We start from the raw sequence: 21,356 nt of genomic DNA, 5'->3' as shown, positions 1-21,356 counted from the left end.
TAGCTGTGAGGAGGCAAGAATCCCTAAGAAGAAGATGAAGGACACTAGGACTCTTGAGCACAGAGAAACTTGTATACTTAGCAGAAAATGCTTGTGGTTGCCAAAAATGGTTACAGGAGCAAATTATATATTTTTGAATTCCATGTGAGGGATTTGAAGATATTGTTTCATTTGTTACTTGTTTATTTTGTTGACTGCTAGCATTCACTAGTGGGTGAATGCAGCAGTGGATGTCAAAGATAGAAGAGAAATTTACCAGAGAACTTAAAATTAAGTAAAATCTTACTGGCCAATTAATGTTTTTCCATAAATTAGGAAAAGCTTTTTTTTTTTAAAGAAAATTATTTTAGTGGCCTGATATTTTGGGTTGGCTTGTAGACCATCAGGCAGCACTGAGTTAGATAACAAAAGCAAGAACATCATCTTCACAAGCCCGAGGTGATCACAAGTGTGGGATAAAGCCAAGGTTCTGATCCTTTCTTGTTCATTAGAATTATAAATGTAGTGTGTACATTTATAATTTATTCACTTTTCTTTATATATATTATGCTTTGTCTTAGTCTGTTTGGGCTGCTATTACAAAATACCTTAGATTGGGTAATTTTTAAATAATAGAAATTTATTTCCTACAATACTGAAGACTGGGAAGTCCAAGATCAAGGCACCAGCAGATTCAGTGGTGGTGAGGGCCTGTTCCTCATAGATAGCCCCTTCTGTGTCCTCACAGGGAGGAAGGGGCAAACAGTTCCCTCACATCTCTTTTATAAGGTCACAAATCCCATTCTGGCTCTGGCACCAAGTTCTGGCATGGCTGGGGCAAATCTCTCTTCTGCTCTGGGCCTTGGTTACCAGGTGACTGATAAGGTTCCTACCAGCCCTATGACCCTAAGGCATTAGTGTGACTCTGTCATTCAAACAGATTAGTTGATATAATAGGTTCTCAGGGGATATGATAATTAATTTTATGCATCAACTTGACTGGGCTAAGGGATGCCCAGGTAGCTAGTAAAACATTATTTCTGGGTGTGTCTGTGGGGGTGTTTCCAGAAGAGAATAGCATTTGAATTGGTGAATTGAGCTGAGCAGATGGCTCTCCCCAATGTGGGTGGGCATCACCCAATCCTTTGAGGGCCTGATATATAAGGTGGAAGAAAGGGCAACTTTGCTTTCCTTGCTTCAGCTGAGACATACATTTCTCCTGCCTTTAAACATCAGAGTTCCTAGTTCTCCAGCTTTCAGACTCAGACTAGGACTGACGACACTATTGCCCGCTCCCCTCCCTTCATTTTTCAGGTCTTCAGACTCTAACTGAATTACAACACTGGCTTTCCCATTCTCCAGCTTACAGATGGCAGATTGTAGAACTCATAATCACATGAGCCAATTCTTATAATAAATCTCATATATATATGTGTGTATGGATATATATATATATATATATATGTATTTTATTGGCTCTACTTCTCTAAGAACCCTGAATAATATGGGGGATATGATTTAAAAAACCAGGTTTGCATCAGGCCGCCAAGCTTCCTCGGTGTTCACTGCTCCTTCGCCACTGCTCTGGGAGGTCAGGGTGGCTCTGCTGCAGCTTCTCCTCTGGGGGTTACTGGAAGGTCTCTGTGGAGGATGGCAGGATGCCCCAGAATCCAGGAACTGGGACTGTTGACATTCAGGGATGTGACCATAGAATTTTCTCCAGAAGAGTGGGCATGCCTGGGCAATGTTCAGCAGAATTTGTATAGAGATGTGATGTTAGAGAACTACAGAAACCTGTTCTCCCTTGGTCTTGCTGTCTTTAAGCCAGACCTGGTCACCTGTCTGGAGCAAAGGAAAGGGCTCTGGAATGTGAAGAGGCATGGAACTGTAGCAGAACACCCAGATGCTCCACACTTGCTTTAAAAATGAATCTACCAATTTACAACTCACCAACTATGATTTATTTTTCTTCACAACATTGTCAAAACTTGTTTTCTTTTTTATATTAGCCATCCTAACAAGTATGAATGAAGTGATGTCTCATCATGATTTTGATTTGTAATTCCCTGATGACTGGTGATGTTGAGCACCTTTTCATATACCTGTGGGCCACTTGTATGTCTTCATTGGGAAAATATCAGTTCAGTTTTAGGACTATTTTTCAACCAGTTATTACGGTCATTATTATTATTGCTTTTGCCTTTGATTTAAGTTTCTTATATAATTTGGATATTAACCTTTTAACAGACACATGGTTTACAAATGTTTTCTCCCATCCTATAAATATTTTATTGTTTGCTGTGCAAAAGCATTTTAATTTGATGGAGTCCAATTTATTTGTCTTTCTTTTTGTTTTTATACTTTTGGTACCATTTTCAAAAAATCCATTACCAATATCAATATCAAGAAGGTTTTTTCATATGTTTTCTTTTCAGATTCTCAAGGATTCATATTTTACACAAGTCTTTATTTTATTTTGTGTTAATTTGGGGACATGGTGTAAGATAAATGATCCAGTTTTATTCTTTTCATTGTGGATACCCAGATTTTCTCTTACCAATTATTGGAGAGACTATACTTTCTGCATTGTGTATTCTTCTTGTGTCTGTCAAAGATTAGTTGACCTTATAAATGTGGGTTGATTTCTGGGCTCTCTATTCTGTTCCATTGGTGTTGTATCATTTTTAATATATATACCATTCTGTTTTTATTGCTATAGTTTTGAAATATAGTTCAAAATCAGAAAAAACAAAACAAACAAACAAACAAACAAAAAAACCAGGTTTGATGTGGAGGTGAGTGCCAGGGCCATGCTGCAGCTACTTGCTGGCCTGGCAGTCAGTCCAACGGCGTGTCCAGGCTGGGTGGTGTCAGAGTGAGAGAGGAACAGAGGACGGAAGAACTTACCTTAGTCTTGTTCACAATTTTGCCTGGAACTGGAAGTAAGTGGAAATACAGTTCATATTTTTCAGTTTGACTTCATTATCCCTTTGGAATTGGCTACCAATAACCCAGGAAATTAAGTGTGAAAAAATATCAGAGCTGGTTGGGATACTGTAGATCATTTGGTTCAGTAGGTCACAACCATTTTTAATAAGATCTCCCCCACTTTTTTCAAATTAAATTTGTGCAGAATCCGAATTTACACCCAAATGACAAAGGTGAATGGATTTCCAGGAGGTTAAAATCTTCATTTTTCAGTGAAACACATTTCTTGAGGAATCCCTAGTGTCATAGAGCAACTTATATGGTCCAACTGTCTAATTTTATAATTGGGCAATTGAGGTTCAAAGAGGAGAAATGACTTGTCCTAAGTCACACGTTAATTAGTGACAGAGACAGAACAAGTCCTAGTTTCCTGACTCAGGAATTCTTTTACTTATTCAGCAAGCATCTGCTGAGCATCTGTAAGTTCCGAGTACCATGTCAGGCTGGGAACACCTGATGGTGAACAAGCCACAGTGAGTCGTTCATCTGGACCTTGTTGCTGGGGTCAGAACTAATGTCTGTCACCTTCATCTCTGATCATTCCATGGGCAAAGCCTGGCTCTCCACAGTCACCCTTGGGATGGCATCCATGGCACTTGGCACAGCGGGACTGCGTGGAGGCTCTCCTCTCTGAAGATGGGTTGGAGGTCGTTCAACCGGCTTGGCTGCAGGAGGTGTTAACGTGTGGGAATGGCACCACTCCAGGGTGCCATCACTGAACGGTGTTACGCAGGCTGGGCACCAATACCAGGAAGTGGCTGAGCTATGGAACACTGGGCATCAGCTCGCCACCATGGGAATGCTCAAACAGCTACGAGAAAGTGGCCTGAGTGGCACACAGGAGAGGTGTGACCCACTCTTCTAGTTGGGCCAGTGATGTCAGCCAAGGACAGGGACTCTCCTCTGTTCCAGGAGTGGCTGTGGTTCGGCCACCTGTGTTAGAATCAAAGACTCATGAGAAGGAAGGGACTTAGATCATGTATTCTGCCTGACCACATCTCCTACCCCAGCAGCTTTTAAATTGTACATTCTAGAGCCCTAGCTATCCCCTGGAGGCCCCTGAGGGCCACTGAAGTGGGGGAATGGGCACAAAGGAGGGTCCTGGCATCCCCGGCTCAGTGGATCTTTCCGTTGATTCTCTCGAAACCACTTATATTTCTCTGAAGATTGAGATTCTGTGTAAGATTTTATTCCAATAAAGAGTCCTGTGACTAAAAATGTTTGACAACCACTGCCCTACTCCAAGCCATTGCTAATGATCAATGAGAATCAGTCTTATTATATTTTTATCTTCATGGAATGTGACCTCACAACCTTTCTAGTGAATCTGTGTTAGGAGAGTTTGGCTTATACGAGACTTACATTCTGTGCATGGCAGTTTAAGTTGGCTCTAAATAGCTCTATAATCCTTGAACGTGGAAGATGGGGACCAGCTGATGCTCTGGGAGATCACAGCAGGGCACATGGTGACAAAGTGTCTTCCGTGGCCTCAGCTGCCTTCCTCCCCGCTCCTGCTGTCCTGGCACTCTCCTCACCCTAAGGCCCACCTGGACACACCCTTTGTGGCCAAGGCCCCTTTCTCTCTCCACCTATCACTTGCCTTATTGCTTTAGGATGTGGCCAGGAGGTGACGTGACTCATTTCTGCTAAACTGTAACCACATCATTAGGTTGGAGTACAAATATGGCCACATCCCAATCTCTTTTTATCTAGCCAGTTGCTTTAGCTCCTCTGTTCTTTGTAGCAGAAAGTCTGGTATCTCCCTTTAGAAGCTTATCTCCCTCAAATGAGCCAGAATCACAAGTGGCTGGCAACACCAGTTCCAAATCCAGGCAGAGAAAGAGCTGGAATGCTCTATCATGCCAATAGCATCATATGTGGGTGATAGCATTCCTCATTGTCCAGGGACATCTGTCCAATGACACAGAGAACTCTGGGCCATCACAGTGGGGCAGCGCTCTCAGATCCAGGGTCACAATCCCCAGTTCTCTTTTGTGCTAAGTGGATGCTTCCAAAGCAGGACACTGTGAGCTGCACAATGTCGCACAGTGGGTAGTGGCACTGTCTTTGAAACTACTTGGTCTGCATCCCTGTTGTACATTTTCTGGCTCTGTGGTCTTAAGAAAAGTGCTTAGCCTCTCTGAATCACGTCTGTAAAATGAGGATGATGATGGTTCTTGCCTCATGGGGTTATTGTCAAGCTTAAGTGAAATAAACCGCGCCCGGCACAGAGAAAGTTAGCTATTCACTCAATACATATTTACTGTGGGCCTACTATGTGCCAGGCCCTGAGGATCTTGTGGTGAACAGCCAAAGCCCCTGCCTTCATGGAGCTTACATTTTAGTAGGGAGGAAACACAATAAACAAATCATAACAACAGCTATCATGTATTAAACAGTTTCCATGTGCCAGTCATTGCGGTAAGTATTTGCATGAATTATTCTATTTTTGTCCTCACAAAAACCCTCTGAGCTACATTCCATTATTATCTGCTTACAGACAAAGCTCAGGGGGTTAGTAATTTGCCCCAAAACACACAGCTGAGAGACTTTACAGCCTGCACTCGAGTGATAGGAAGACAATACAGCCAGGAAGGAGGAGAGGGAGTGAGGGGCAAAGGGGACTGGGGAAGAGCTCTGCAAAGGTGACAAGAAGCTGGGGAGGTCACAGTCGGTCGGCAGAGGGAAGGGCAAACACAGAGAATCGGAGGCAGGAACAGCAGCAAGGGCGGTCCGACTGGTGACTGGGGCAGGGTGGTGTGTGTGCAGGATGACCTCGAGGAGTTGTTAACATGGACTATTCTGACTGTAGTAGTTTCCAGCCATTATACTCGCAGGGCTTGCTTCTCCCATTAGCCCGTAAGCAGGGACCGTGTGTCTTGTTTCTATGCTCGATGTCTAGGTCATAGTAGGTATTTAATATCTTTCTGTGGTTGAATTATTTAATAGATTTTCAGTCTATTGGGAAAAGCATGGGCTCTGTGGAAAGCGAGCGCAGGCTCTGCATCCCGACTCTGACACCGACTAGTGTCCGTGGGCAGCTATTTCCTCATTTGTCAAATGCAAAAAGGTCACATGCCCTTTTTAGCATTTTTTCAGGAATTAAGAAAGGTAATGCATATAAAATAGCCTCTGCATAGTGGACATCTAGTAATCGTTACTTCTTAACCTGTCTCTTCCTAATACTCCGATCTTTTGCCCTTAGAACCATCCACCAATCACTCCCAAGAAATATTTCTTTTAATTCCCCGACTGCCTTGGGAAGTTGGCTATCCTGACTCCCAAATGATGTCCATGGGCAAAAATGTCCTCCCTCTACTGTCTGGGCTCCATGGAAGCTTGGGATAAACATGCTCTTGGCCAGTCCTTGTTCTAGGTGTCCTTTGCAGAAATCACCTTGACCGCAGGATGAGCTTTCAGAACTGCGCATTGCCCCAGAGCTCACCCAGGCCGAGTGTCACTCTAAGTGCACAGCAGCCAGCCAGCTTGGGCTCACGAGGGCATGGGTATGGCTCCCACTCAGAGGAGAGCCAGGCTGCAGGTCCCCCCTGCCAGCTGGAGCCCACTAAGGCATGCAGCGAGATTGACCTCCCCCTGCCACCGGCTCCTTGCAGGAGACCTCGTGGGCCTTCTAGAAGACAAAGGATTCTTATTTTAGCTCCTGGTCAGTTCTTTGATGATAAAAATTACCCAGGACACCCTCAAATGAGAAGCTACCTCTTTCACCTTTGATCGTTCCCACTTCCAGCCACCAGAGGAACTTAGGCCTTTTTCTTCTCTAGCCTGTGACCTAAGAGCTAAGACTTGTCTCTGTTTTCCTCCTCCAAACTTACACTTGTTTTGTGGTGAATCATCTGAAGCATATGATCCTTCCAGTGCTAAATTTCACAAGCCTGTGAGGAACTTCAGGCTCTATGTTATATGCAGGAAGGCAATTTGCAGGTATGCTCCAAAGTCTTGCAGCCCAGCTTGTCCCAGCTAGGCGCATTCCACTCACTTCCCAGCTCCCGGTGAAATCCAGTCTTTTCTGGCTGGACCTCAAGTCCCGCTTTTCTGCAGCCACCATAGTGCTATGTGTTCCTTCTCCTGGATTCTGTACCTGCTAACTTGGAAACCTGTAATATTTCCTGCACTGAGTCCCCCTGCCACCGAGGCCCCCTGAGCCAGGGAAAAGTTTTATTCCTATTCAGTATCTGCCCTTCTAGCTTGACTTCAAATGGCTATCTTTTTCGTGGGCAGGTACCCACTTATTCCCAGGAATTTGTCAAACAACTGTGTATTAAGATTATCGTTAATCTCAACAAAAACAGGGACGGTCCACAATGCTGATGGAACCTGACCACTCATCGGGTCCTACAGCAGTTGCTCTGTAAATGCTTATAGAATTGAAATGATTTTTTGCTGAGTACACCAGATGATATGTTTCCGAGATTCAACCTAATCCTTAGTGTGTGTGTCTTGGCTAAGATTCTTTCAGCCTTACAGTATTTCCGTAGGAAGGTAGGAGACCCTTTTCACGTTCCTTTCAAATGGAGAAGGTGTGAATGGGCTGGGGGCAGAAAGAGGTAACAGATATGAAGGCAGAGGCTGGGCTGCAATTTGATCGAAGCTGTGACCTTATCTATCATCCACCAGATTAACTGTAACAGGGCAAGTGCAGTACTGCAGTGCCTGTGCCGCCTGGCGTCTGGCATTGCGGCTGCGGGCCCGGGGCATTGGCAACTGTCACACTGACCAACATAGACCAAGATAGAATCCTCTGGCTTGGTAAGTCCTGGAGGCAGAGGGTGTTGTCCATTTAACTTTGCACACCCAGTGCCTGGAGCTGTTACATGATTAGTGCTCAATAAATATTTGTTCAATGAATGAATAAATCAAGATATGGAGTATATAGAGAGCCATTAGTGTGGGCTTTCTTGAGGCTTTGAAGGATGGGTATGAGATGGCTGTGTTGTAACTTACTGGGTAGGGAACAACTTACAAAAACTACAACTTGGAGTAGAAAGCTGCCAGTGTTTTTTGACAAGATGGACACAGCTGGTCACCTTGGTCCATGAAGAGTTGCCCAATGGTGAGGGGTTCTTTTCTTTTGTGGGTTAATAGCAGGTGCTTCTCCCCTTGGTTTGCAGCACTCGGAAGAAGGTGGGGTCAACTTGCAGAAGAGGCCAGGATTCTCCTGGGTGGGAAAGGACAGTCACACAAGCTTCTCTTACAGAGTTTGGAAGTGAGGGGACTCTGATGAGGGTGGCCCGGGGTGGCCAGGACCTTGGGATAACTGGCAGAAAATCACTCTAATGACTCCGGAAAGGGACTTACTGTGAGGGAGAGGAGTAACTGGCTTTGTGACTTGGGCTCAACACACAGCCTAATGATGGCTGTGGAAGCTGCTAGTGTCAAGCTCTGGGGACATGGTTCAGCACATAGGTGTGACTAGAGGAGCTGTAACCTGCACCTGGGTCAGACCTGGGCCAGGGGCATAAGCACGTGGCAGACAAATGTCCTAAGATGGTGCAGGGCAAGCCTTCAACAGTGCGAAGCAACGAGAAGCAATGGGAGTAGGTGAACAGATTAGATTTCCTCATTGTCATTTCATTGGTACTTATAAAGCCCCTGGGATTCTTAGGAGAACAGAGAAAGGGAATATAGTTCTAATAGGAACATACAGGACCTCCAGAGGATTAATTGGAAAGAAAAGCATGACTATGTTTGTATCCCAAGCTAGTGGAGTAGGTCATATCAGTTATAGGTTGAGAAGCAAAGGAAGTTTGTCAGGCAGGAGGCACCAAGTGAGCAAAGGGGTGGGGATGGAAACGAACCTGCTGTGTGGTTTGTGGGGCCGTGAGAAGTCTGGAGCCCGCAGTGAGAAGGGTCAAGTCGGTCAGTGGTCAAGCCTGTGTAAGTAAATGAAGTTAGATTATGAAGAGCTATGGTGGTGGCAGGCCAGGAATATGGACACCATTCCCAAAGCCCATTCCAAAAGGCTCTGACTTTTGGAGCATGTAAGTCCAAGAAGTCATTCTGAGGGTGTCTTGAGGGATGGGTGGCAGAGGCAGGAGTCTGGAGACAAGGAGTCCAGCCAGAGGCTTGGGGCCGGGGGTGGCTACCCTGACACCTTGAGGGTACGGATTGAGTCTTCATCATCATCGATCTGCAGTAGAGGGTCTGGCAGGTAGTAGGTGCTCAAGAAAGGTTTGTTGAATTGAATGACAGGAAATGCTGTCACATGGTGGGAAGCAATCTCTAGGTGCCATGTGAAGCTCTCGGTTTCAGAAACCAGGAGAGATCTAGATTCCAAGTTCTGGTACTTCCTGTTTGTCTATGTGATGTGCAACTTATTTCACCTTGTTGGAATTTCAATGTCGTTAGGTGTGAAGATGACTCAGCCATTCATTCACCAAGCACTTGTTGATCACAGTCAAATACCACATATCGGGCTAAGAATGAGGGAATAAAAGAGGAACAACATGGGATTCCTGTCTCTGAAGAGCTCATGATTTGGTCAGAAAGACAGATGTATAAACAAATAATTTATTACTGCATGGAGTGTATTTTCATTGAATGATGCACAAAATACAGTGAAATTCTAGAATCATCCCTAACATTTATTGAGCACTTACCATGTGCCACGTACTGTTCAAAGTTCATGCAGGTATTGGCTCATTTAATTCTGATAACAATGTGGGAGGTAGGTATTTACATGATCTCCATTTTGTGGAAAGAGAACTGGAACACAGAGGTTAAATAACTTACCCAAGTTTCCACAGTTAGTAAGTGGCAGAGCTGGGACCCAGTCTGATTGCTCTTAGACAGATGGAGCGTGGGTTGTGTGGATGGAGGTTGACGTTCATTGAAGAATTCTTGGAGACATGATGGTCGAACCATGCTTAAAAGCTAAGCAGGCATTTGAGAGATGGGAAACGGGCAAAACTAGCAGAGAGAATAGACATGCAAAAGCACAAGAGTCTGAAAGAGCATTTTGTTTTTTAGAGGAGAATAGTATATGAGATTAGAAAATAGTAAGGGACCCCAAGCAATAATGGGCTTGGAATACTATATTAGAGAATTTGAACTCTATCTAAGAAAGCTTTCCAGCATTTTCCAAAGTATATGGAGGAACCCACGTTCTTAGGAACATTAACGACTGTATATTAGTCTGAGAAACACAATATTGATTCTGTTCTCCAGAGAACAGAAACAGAAGCAATAGTTTATTTATTTACTTATTTATCTTAAAGAATTAGAGGTTGAGAAGTTCCAAGATCTGCAGTCAGCAGGCTAGAGACCCAGGAGAGCCTATGTATGCTTGTAGTCTGAGTCTGAAGGCCTGTGAACTATGAGAGCCAAGCGTGTAAGTTCCAGTCCAAAAGCCAGCAAGCTCGAGACTCAAGAAAATCTGATGTTTCAGTCCAAGTCCAAAGGTTAGAAAAGACCGATGCCTTAGCTCAAGCAATTAATCAGGAGGAGTTCCCTCTTATTCAGCCTTTTTGTTCTATTTAGGTCTTCATTGATTGGATGAGGCCTACCCACATTAGGGAGCACAATCTGCTTTATTCAGCCCACAAATTCAAATGCCCATCTCATCCAGAAACTCGCAGACACACCCAGAATAACATTTGACCAAAAGTGTGGGCACCCTGTGGCCCCGTCAAGCTGACACAAAATTAACCATCATAGTGTGTTAGGTGTAAAAGGTGGTCTATGGTTGCAGTGGACACTGTTGGCTGCCTACCCATTTTCCTCTTTGCCTTCCTGACAGAGCTCCAATTTTGCTCAGGAATCCATTCCTATCCCATGCAGCCAGGTGCTTCAGGGAAGTTCACCCACCTCCAGCTTGAGAGGGATTGGTCAGAGGAAAATGCCATTTCTTTTGTCAGTGATTGATTGGTTCAGGAGTAGACATGTGACCTCATTCTGGCCAATGAGCCTTACATGGACACCAGGGGGCTTGTGGGAAAGTTTCTTCTCTCCTAAAAGAGGCCACATGAAGAAATGGTCTCTCTTCTTCCTCTGCCTTGTATCAAGCCTGAGTGTGATGCCTGTAAAGGTCACCCCATGGCTGGCCTGAAGATGAAGCTGACACTGAGGGTGCTAGAGTAGAAAAATGGGAGGAAAAATCTCTAAAGCTTGCCTTAGCCCTCTGAATATCTGTTTTGTGAAGCATCACAAACAATCTTTATTGTTTTTCCCAGTTTTGAGGCAGGGTTTCTGTCACTTGCAGCCATATCCTATATGATACAATCATAAAACAAGATTTGAGGCTTGGCTAAAACAAAGTTAATGAGGTTTTGTAAATTCCAGGATGTCTTGCAGTGGGAAAGTCTATGAAAACCTATCCATAAAGTCTGGGGAAGCTGAGAAGCTGAAGAAAGAGGCTGACATATCTAGTTTTTCAGAAAGAAACATTTGCTAGGGACTTAAGCACAGAAGCCATGTCTCAGGCAGTGGTGAGATGAGACAAGATGGTGGATCCCCACGCATTACCTCCAGACCCAGGGATATACCATAGGGAAGGACAGGGTAGGACAATTGAAGTCAGCCCCTTCAGGGAGAGGGAAGAATGTTGTGTGAATCTGCCTAAGGGCAGGATTTATGGGAAGAAATTTTCTGATCTAAGGGCAGAATTTACAGTAACAGTAGATATCTTAGCTGCATTCCCGGAACAGGGGTTACTCGGAAGTCAACATGGTGGATTAGCATCCAAGATGGAGTTGCTTTAGTCTGCACACAGGACTTCTCACTCAGTGCAACGGCATTAATTATGTGCATGTACAGGGCAAATATCCAAGAGTAGGATATAATGTGCAGCATTTCCTAAATATGTGTGACCATGGAAATCTTTGTAGAGAAGAATCCATAGGACTGATGTCCCACAGAAATGCTACTATAGGCAATGGGGTGACTTGTCATACCTTGAAGTGGGCAGATGATAGCGTTACGTGCTGAGTAAAACCCCACTGTTTCTCTCCAGCCATACCAAGAATCATGTCTCTGGGGATCATAAAATTTAAGGGAAATTAGAAGTAGCTCCCTGGAAATAGGTTGCAAGCCCTGACTTACTTTACTAACTGATTTCTTAGTCTCCTTCTAGGTCTCAAATTCTGTGGGGCTTGTATAATTTGGGGCATTCATTTCTGAGAATTGAACAAAATTTCTCTTCTTTTTTTGATCACTTGCCAATGTCTGTGAATGAAGTTGGTGATTATATATATATATATGTATATATATTTATGTATATATATATTCAACCAGTCTTTTTCTTCTGGAGTGAATTATTTAAAATAATCAACTGGATGAATCCCTGCTCAGTGGGTTTCTGACTAAAATTTCACTCAGGCTCTGACCATACTTTTTATTTCTCTGGTTTATTTATTTATTTTTTAGTCCAATAGCCCCAGGGAAATGGCTTGAGGCCACAAAGGGCAGTTTTTAGAATGTTTCTCTGCAGTTAGTGACAGAGTAGATAAATGCCATAAAATAGAAGAATATACTTCATTCCAGATGGGAAAAATTGCTTCTGTTGCTTTTCTTGATTTAGGTTAAATTCATCATGGTTTTCAAACTGAAATGACATTGGCTTCAAAAAGCAAAAGGAAAATAGGAAGAAGGAAAAAAATGTGATGAATCTCAACTTTAAGTGACTGGCTCCCCTAGAGATATAAACTGCAATTATCCTGTTTCCTCCTCCACACAATGGGGGTACTGATGATTATCTCTCAGGATGGCACCACGGTTATGTGAACTAAGAGACTTAGCAGACAGTAGAGCCCTTGTGTGATGAGGTGGATACATTCAGCTGTTTTCTGTCCTCATGTTGTTTGTGCTGTGGTAAAGTCACCCCTGAGAACAACCTTGGCTCCAGAATGTGAGGGTGACTTACTGTGAACCGGGAGCCATGAAAGAAACACTTTCTCTATGACAGTCTCTCCTTTGTTAGGAAAAAAATCCCATCCCTACCCCAAAGCCCAAACCTCAAAGATCTTCGCTGGGTACTCCTCTTTAATGCTTAAGAGCACCATGCTGTTCAGAGTGGGTCTCTTGTTGACCCAGGATTGCCCAATTCAGAGTCCTTTAATTCTTTAACAGTTGGTGGAGGCCAAACCAATATGGGAGCTGCATGGAAAAGCCCAGCTAGGGCCAGGAAGGCCAGACGAATGGACTTTCATTGCAGAGCAAAGATTGCATGTTTCTTCTGACCAGGTAATTATAGGTTATAGGACAAAGAGGAAGCCTGATTAATCAATAAAGTGAAATTAAAAATTAACATGCTCTTGTTTGCTCAACTGTAATCTTTGAATCCATCAATGCCTAGAGGCTGTGCCAGTAACCTGATTTCAGTGTGGCCACAGATTCTGCTCAGAGACCAGCCTAAATAAACAGTTAAGGCAGAGGCCAGTTGGGTTAGACTGGGATTAAATACGTCTAGGAAATGGATACTCACAAAGTGCTTAGAGATTTCTTGCTGGGGGCTGCCATTTTGTGGTGCTGGTGTGGTGGGTTTGAAAGGACCCAGAGCCCCATCTTTCTGGATGGTGTTTGTTCCAGCTGCCCATTCCAAGGAAAGCCAAGGGTGCCAACACTTTTCCCTTTTCCCCTCCTCTTTCCTTCCCCTTTCTCTCTTCCTGGCCCCAAATGGCAGCCCAACATGGCAGATGGAGGTCTGTGGGAGCTGGGCAGAGATGAGAGTGATGTGCTTGTAGGAGACTGAGGTGTACCCAGCCAGGATCTAAGGATTTGTTCCCACTTCCTCCCTTCCTTTTGGTGTGTGTGTGTGGGGGGGGGGGGATAGGCTGAAAATACCTGGGAAGTAGATATTTACTTATCATTGTTTGAAATATCCTATGAGCACAGTTCCTAGCACATTGTAGGTACTCAATAAATATCTTATGAATAAAATAAAGAATGAATAAATGGATTAGGATCACACAAGACTGGAAATCAGAAAACAGGAATCTTAATTTACATTCCACCAGCGATATATACTTGTTGATACCTGGATCTATGTGTCACTACCTCCTCTCTTGCCCTTGTCCTCTCTCTGTGTATGTGTACAGATCAATGGTTCTCAACAGGGGCAGAAGATGGGGAGTCAGAGGGGGTGGAGGGATGTGATTTTCTCCTCGGCACATTTGGCAATGTCTGAAGATATTTTTGGCTATCACCCCTGAGGGAATGCTACGGGCATCTGGTGGGTAGGGGCCAGATATACTGCTGATCATCCTACACACAAAATTTTCCGGCCCTGCATGTCAATGATGCAAGGCTGAGAAACACTAGTATAAAGAATGTCGCTAAACTGTTAATAATGAATATTTATGGGGAGGAGATAGGATAGAACTTTGGAAAACTATCCAGTTACTAAGTTTAATCACTTATCTATTGTTGGGGTTGTTTTACTAACAACACTAGTGTCTCTCATTTGTAATCAGAATGAAGTAGAAAGACATAGGAATATTCACTGGACACTTAGTATTCATGTATCTCAGGTATCATGTAGACCCTGGGGATAGAGAAATGAGTAAACAGTAGATGCTGCCCAGCTCCACAGGAAGATCAGACAAGCACTCACTTAGCAAGGTGAAAAGTGCTCAGAGCTTGCTGAAATATTACCTTTTTCGTTTGTTTTCATTACGAAGAAATAACGCTTGGTGTCCTCAGGTGCAATTACTATGCAGCGTGGTTCCAAAGCGCAGCGAGAGCCCTCCCTGCTTTAGAAGGAGGAGGCAAGGCCTTACCGGGCCTAGCAAACTCTCGTCTGGGTCTGGCCTCCAGGCAGCCTCCCTGCCCACTCTCTGGTCAGGCTCAGCGTCCGCCCTGCCTTGCCAGCCCTCACCCTGAGGGTGCAGGGACAGAGTCCCAGGGAGGATCGGTGTGAGAGGGAGCTCCCAGCAAGGCGAGAGAAGCAAGACTCCCTGACCAAACTTAATGTTTGTGCTGGAAGGGCTTTAGGAGCATCAGTGCTAACATCCTCATCTATGGAAGAGGAAATGAGGCCCAGAGAGGGTAAGGGCTTGCCTGAGGTCGCACAGTGAGTTAATGGCAGGGCAGGGCTAGAACCCAGGTTGCTGCGGCCTGGCCTTGGGGGTCTGCTGCTGTTCCAGGACACTCCTTGCTTCTTACTGGGCTGACAAATCTCCTGCCTCCCCCTCTGTCACTGCAGCAGCCTCCAAGCACGTCTGCCTGGCCCTGAGCTTGGCCCATGTTCCCAGGCTGCAGTTTTTGTCTCTGAAATTCTGAGCTGGCGCAGCCTACTCAGAAGCACAGCCTGGGCCGAGTGGACCGCCCTTACCCACTGACGAGAATCCAGCCAGTGAGGTCTGGAAGGCCGTGCGAGGGGTAACCACACAGCAGGAACCCCGAGTTTGGCAGGCCGGGGCCAGGCGTGGGGGCAGTGCCAGCATAAACAGCCTGGGGAAGGGGTGGTACGGGATGGGGTGAGGGGTGTGTGTATACACACACGTCTGTGTTAGCATAAGTAAATGTGGGTTAAGCGCGTGTGTGCACAGCCATTAGAAAGAGTTAGATCCATATGAACTGAGTCAAAGGAATGCCCCAAATAGAGCGTTAAAAGATGCAAGTTGCTGAAAAACAAGTTTAGTAATAACCCCTATTTTTAGATCTAAAAATTCTCGATGAATGTTTCTATGTTTGCATCCATGCAGAGAAAGATACAGAAGGCTACATCGCAAGTGACTAGCACCGATGATTATAATACATCAAGGGATTAAAATTATTACCTTAAAATAGCATCTCTGTAATATCTGGCCAATTACAGAGAGTCTGCTACCTTTGTAATTAATAAAAACTGAATAAGATAGAAAAGAAAGTGTGTAATTATGTGTGCATGTGACTACGTTGATATGTGTGCATGTGTCTGCGTGTGTACATGAGTGTGTTACACATATGTTAGGCGAACGTGATAACCACTACGCTACGGAAACTCACTTGCACATGTGTAGGTATGGGAGAGAGAGTCTCCAGGGACAGCAGTACTTTTGGTGGAAATTTCAGACACTGGTCACATCCTCCAACCCTTGCACTTTGGAAAGAACCTCAAGGGTGGCACCAAATTGATAGTTTTGACATATACCTCACTTTCATTGCAGGTGTGGGCTGTTCTCCGGGCTCCTGGCTTAACCGAATGGCCCTGGACAGATTACAAGGGGGAGAGGCTGGAGGAGAGACTGCCTCCTTGCAGCCTAGACCACTGGTGGTTCAGAGGCTTCTTCAGGAAAATCCACATCCCCCTGCTCAGTGCTTGTGGGGTGCCTCCCGTGGGCAAAGCACTGTGTGCGTTAGGAAATGGTTCTTCTTGGAGGCTGGCTGCACAAAGGAGAGGGCTTAGGAATCTCAGCCTACGTGGTCAGCTGCCTTCTACAGACAGAACCAATTTCCTCTCTCTCTCTCTCTCTCTGTCTCTGTCTCTGGCATCATTCCTGAGATCCACATCTATTAATTGATTTGACAGTGCCTCAGTGAACTGGTTAAGACTGGCTTCTGTGCTCACCTGGGCTTTCAAATTCCCATCTATAGCCACGAGAGTCCATTCTTACCAATTGGGGGATTAGAATGACTTCTTCCTAATATCAGGCACGTCACTCTGTGTGCATGTGCGTGTGCGTGTGTGTATGTGTGTGTGCGTGCGTGCGCGCGCGCGCACACATGGGTAAGAACAGACAGCCCTGCCCCCTTGAGGAGACATGGCAGGAATGACAGAGGTTTGTGGCCATAGGCCTGAGCACACATGCTCCCCTTGCAATAGGAGCCAGTTGTTCTAGTGCCCTGGTGTTCTTCCTGCCCTAAATGCCACCATGTCCCCTCTTCCCCAAGCTTGTTGGCAGCAGCTTAGGGGTTTGGAGTGCAAGATGGGCTCCTGTGTGTCCCGGACCCTCCCTGTGGATGGGTTTTGGAGGATGTGGCAGCTGGAGCCAGGCTAGTGGGGGCAGCAGGCAGAGGTATTCTGGAATCTTCCTGAAGTTGTCTGGGCCCAGCAAGAGGGTGGGTCTGTCCTCTAAGAATTGAGGGCACAGTGGGAGGGAACTGAGGCTGCTTTTCCCCCAGGAGCCAGAGAGTTAGAAGAGGAGGAGGAGGGGAAGAAGGGATGAGAGGAGAAAGGGCAGAGGAAGGAAAGAGGAGTGGGGGAGAAGCAGGCCCCCTCTCAGATATTTCCAAAAAGGCAGGAGGGATCTTGCCAAGCCATTTCCTAACCTCCCTGGGCAGTGAGGGTGGGGGGCAGTGTGAGGCTTCATGGGGATGAGGAGTATCTGTGTGTGTCCTCAGCCTGCAGAAGGGGACATTCTGGTCCCCTGGGTGGGCAGGAAGTCACGGAGCCAGGCCTCTGGGCCTCCGTGTCCTCCAAGCTCTGCCTTCGCGTTTGCTTCTCCAGTCTGCCCCTCTCCTTTGTTCTCCTGGGCTCTCCCCTCTGCAGCTCCCTCTCAAACCCAAGCCTCTGTTTTGGTGGGGGGCTTCCAGTGACCTCCCTGTTTCCAGCTCCCCCTGGCACCTCAGCTGGATGGTGGCCACACCGCTGGCCAAGAGCCTGCGTCAGCCGCCATAGATGGCAGCCTCAGCGAACTGGAACCCCTCGCTCTGCCCTCCGTCTGCTTTCAAGATCCTCTCTCCCTGGCCTCACCCACTCGCTGGCCAGGTTTCTTCTCCTCCCCTTCGGAGTGCAAGCCTGCCCTCAGGGGCCATACGCTGGCCACCCTGCCACTGCCCTGTGGAAACGTCCCCACCCTTCCGCTCCATGGTGTTGTGGTCTCTTTTTCCACAGAATAGAAGGTCAAGCAGGGTGGATTCAAAAGAGATGATCATAAGCTTCCTTATAATTTAGATTTCTGTCCTAACTGTGGTAAATACTTTTATCACAACAAGTCAGGAATCTCTGGTTGCAAGTAATAGAAACGCTACAGCTGTCTATAGGTGTCCTCCTTCTCCTGGTGAGAATAGCTGTCAATAAAATATCAGTTTGCCTGGCAGACACTGTTGTCATTTTCCACAGCCAACCACTCCTCTTCTCCACTGACAGAACCCCAGTGTGACCAGCTCCCAGGGGACGAATCATGTTTGATCTAAGACCATGGTGGCTGTCTGTGTCAGGGTCCCCGAGACCACCCCCAGGTCTGGTGATTTGCTAGGGAACTCATAGGACTCAGCATATAGTCATATTCATGGCTAAGATTTATTGCAGTGAATAGACACGTACTAAGCAAACTCAGAAAGGGCAAAGGTGCATAGAGCAAAGTCCAGAAGAAACCAGGCACAAGCTTCTAAACGTTCTCTCCCACTGGAGTCACACAGGACATGCTTGATTCTTCCAGTGACAACAACTCAGTGAAGCTCATTAGAGACTCAGTGCCCAGGGTTTCTACTGGGGGCTGGTCACTTAAGCACTCTTTGCCTGTACAGGGGTGGGGAACCTGCGGCCTTAGGGCCACATGTAGCCTTCTAGGTCCTTAAGTGCAGCCTTTTGACTGAATCCAAATGTTACAGAGCAAATTCTTTTATTTTTATTAATACATTTTTGTTCATCTTTTATATTTTTATTATTTTTAAAATGAACGTATTTAAAATACCAAAGAATAAAATAAGTTTCAACAAAATAATCCTCCCAGATTGACCAGCACAATTAGAACATCGGTAAGCCATAAGAGCTAAATTGATGGCTGCTACGCTCACGATTTAGTTCTAATTTCCCCCACCTGACTGGTGCCACTACTGCACGAGGCTGGTTGACAAGAGTTTATGGGGGTCGAGTGGGCCAGTCTGTTACAGCTTTTGACAACGGTGCACTGTGTTTCTGTTTGAAGTGGAATTTGTGAATAGTTGCAGAGCTTGACAGTATTTGTTAATTCTGTCTGCTTAACAGCCCATCATGGCTAAGAAGACCAAGAGAATGCTGAAGGAATAGATTTTAAAATAGATTTTAAAAATAGATTTTTAAATGAGGATTGGGCATTGCAATATTACCTTGTTTCTGCTAAAGAAAAGATGATTTGCTTGCTTTGTGATGCTGCAGTATCAACATTAAAGAAATTCAATGCTCATCAGCATTATAACACTCATAAGGACCACAGATATTTTAAATTAGAGGGAGAGGCGAGAAAGGTTGTATTGCAGAATTAAAAGATGAAAAGTGAAAGCAAAGACAATTCTTTCAAGCAGCAATGAGACCTGGAAATAATGCCACTGAAGCAACTTATAAAGTAGCAATATGCCCCAAAGGTGCTTTCTTGCTTTTCAACCACTTATTGCTGCGAATCTACATTCTCTTACTTAACCCAAATCAAGATGCCCTTAAGGTCACAAATGACTGATCCCCATCCAGAAGATCAGGTGAAACTGTGGACCTTTATGCTGCAACCAAATATTCAAATGCTTTCCAACAAAAAGCAGATACATACATCAAAGTCATTAAAAGTTTAGTTAACTGTAAAATGAACAAATAGTTTCATTTTTGAAATTATTAAGTACATAGTAGTTAGATTTTTACAAAATAATGTATATTTTTAACTATATCTAACTGAAGTTTCTTGAATTTGGCCTTATTTGATTACAGCTAAATTAATGTGGCCTTCCAACATGAAAAAGTTCCCTACATCTGATATAAACCATAGTAAATGTGAAAACACACACACACACACACACACACACACACATTTTGTTGATAGAATTAGAAAATGCCCATTTTGTAAGTTCTAAGTATTAATAAATGATTGATCCGGGCAACACTCATCGATGGCAGAATGTTTTTAAGGAACTTTAAAAGGAGAGATCAGGTTGGCAATATCTGAGCCCACTGATCAATCACCAAAAATAAAACAACAAGACATGATGCCCCTTCTGACATAACTCAGCACTACCTTTGAAGTATTTTTGCAAAAAAAAAAAAAAAATTAATTAAGAATCTGGAGCTAATTGACCAGTTTGGGAGGAAACACAGACGATAAGTGAATAAATTTAAGGATCACGATAGGAAAGCAATGAGCCAAATCTGGAAGGCAGAAAACTTTATAGGACAAATGGTTCATTAAAAAGGTCAGCGATAAAAGAGATGAACATTGTAGATTAAAAGCAAGGTAAAATATAATATAAATACTATTTGTGGACTTTGTTTTGATTCTGATTTGAAAACCAACTATAAAAAGTAATTGAGCTTTCCAGCAATGAAGCTCTCTCCACTAGAACATGCCTCTCAAAGAAGGTTGCCTTCATCTCTCTCCAAAAGAGAAGGGCAAACCCAACAAGCACCCAGGGCAAAGCCACAGTTCCTGCTTCATGGATGTGAAACGCCCAGGATGCTACACACTCACCTGGGTCTTTAACCATGCACAAATGGTAGTTTTGTGTGTTGACTGCACCACTGTGCTCGGCCAGTCTGCAGAAGGAAAAGCAAGGCTCACAGAGGATGCTCCTTCAGACAGAAGTAGCGCTAAAAGCACCCTGAGTCAAGATGAGTGGAGACAGGGGGTCGGGGGCAGCGGCTCACACCTGTAATTTTAGCACTTTGGGAGGCCGAGATGGAAGGCTTACTTGAAGCCAGGAGTTCGAGACCAGCCTGAGCAAAAGCAAGACCCCATCTCTACAAAAAATAGAAAAATTAGCTGGGCATGGTGGCACACGCCTATACTCCCAGCTACTCCGGCTGAGGCAGAAGGAGGCAGGATCACTTGAGCCCAGGAATTGGAGTTTGCAGTTAGCTATGGTGATGCCACTGCACTCTGGCATGAAAGAGCAAAACACTGTCTCAAAAAGATAAGTAGGAAACCATCTCAATCAACATATTTTTGATACCAAAAATAAAAAGTAATTGAGATAGTAAAGGAAATTTGAAAATGGACTGACATCAGTGATATTTAGAAATTATTAATTATGTATATGTGATAACGGCATTGTCTATGGGTGGGTTTTGTTTTTTTTGTGACTTTAGGCCTTTTCTGTTACAGGCATATATTGAAATATTTATGGGTGATAGAATATGCTGCCTGGGATTTGACTTAAAAAATGTCTGGAAACACACACACACACACACACACACACACGCCTCACATCCAATGGCTTACAAGTAGTATTCTACCAGCTCTTTAATTTAATTTAATGTAACAGAAAATCACAATGCTATTTAAAGTGTCCCAGAGTACTTAGAAAGTATTCAGTCATTTAATCCTCACAAAGACCCTTGGAGGCAGGATTAGCCTCACATCCGCGGCCACTGAGGCACAGAGCTGGGAAGAATCTGGCCCCGGCTCACACAGTCGGAGGTGGTGGTGAGAACTTTGAAACCAGGAGATCCAGTTGCAGAGTGAGGGTCCCCCAACGAGGGCTGCCACACATGGCCCTTGTGAGTAGCACCCCCTGGAGCTGTGCAGAACACAGTGCAACCTTCAAGAATG

General features: G+C 44.8%; 1 pseudogene; it reads left to right on the top strand.

Moving 5' to 3' along the window:
* Nucleotides 1–20,213: 20,213 nt before the first annotated feature.
* Nucleotides 20,214–20,393, top strand: LOC138376140 (small ribosomal subunit protein eS27-like; annotated as a pseudogene).
* The last annotated feature ends 963 nt before the right edge of the window (nt 20,394–21,356 follow it).

Source organism: Eulemur rufifrons, chromosome 28 (genome assembly GCF_041146395.1).
Source record: "Eulemur rufifrons isolate Redbay chromosome 28, OSU_ERuf_1, whole genome shotgun sequence".
Taxonomy (NCBI): domain Eukaryota; kingdom Metazoa; phylum Chordata; class Mammalia; order Primates; family Lemuridae; genus Eulemur; species Eulemur rufifrons.
The sequence above is the reverse complement of the archived record's forward strand: the minus strand, read 5'-3'. Positions and strand labels throughout refer to the sequence as shown.